A 489-nucleotide genomic window follows, 5' to 3' on the forward strand; every position below is an offset into this window, starting at 1 on the left:
ATTTACTGTCGTTTTTTTCCTGCTGTCCATGATCCTATCAGAAAAGGCCCATTTTTGAGTCACAACCCACCAGTTGAGAACCGCTGAGTTAAAAAACAGAAACAGAAACACATACTCATAGTAGCCTTCTTCGGTCTTTCCTCCATTGAAAACTAAAGCACTACAGTACAAACTTCACTTCAAGTTTTGCATGATTTAAGTTAATAATTGTAACAATTTTGGCAATTGCAAAGTCATTATATATCACACAAGCACCTTTAATATTTATGTTTAAACTTAAATCTACATTAACCACACCAGTTTAGGCTGTTATGTTCTTATCAGCTGAAATTGTTAATAAAAATACAATCAACAAAGCTGTTTTCTTCATTTTATCAGGACATGTGCACTTTACTTCCTCAGTAGACTTCTGCTGTAGTTTTGAAACTGGCCATCATATCACATTATCGCCCTCTGATGGTCACCTTTTGTGGTCTAATATATTCTCAT

General features: G+C 34.6%; 1 protein-coding gene across 1 annotated transcript in view; it reads left to right on the forward strand.

Annotated features, from left to right (window-relative positions):
- The first annotated feature begins 455 nt into the window (after positions 1–455).
- echdc2 (enoyl CoA hydratase domain containing 2) overlaps positions 456–489 on the forward strand; it is a 20,162-nt gene continuing 20,128 nt past the window's right edge. The window contains exon 1 of the mRNA XM_067384769.1: positions 456–489. This exon is cut by the window's right edge and continues 633 nt beyond it. The gene's annotated coding sequence lies outside the window, so the exon portion shown is untranslated.

The sequence above is a fragment of the Chanodichthys erythropterus genome, chromosome 4, assembly GCF_024489055.1.
Source record: "Chanodichthys erythropterus isolate Z2021 chromosome 4, ASM2448905v1, whole genome shotgun sequence".
NCBI lineage: Eukaryota > Metazoa > Chordata > Actinopteri > Cypriniformes > Xenocyprididae > Chanodichthys > Chanodichthys erythropterus.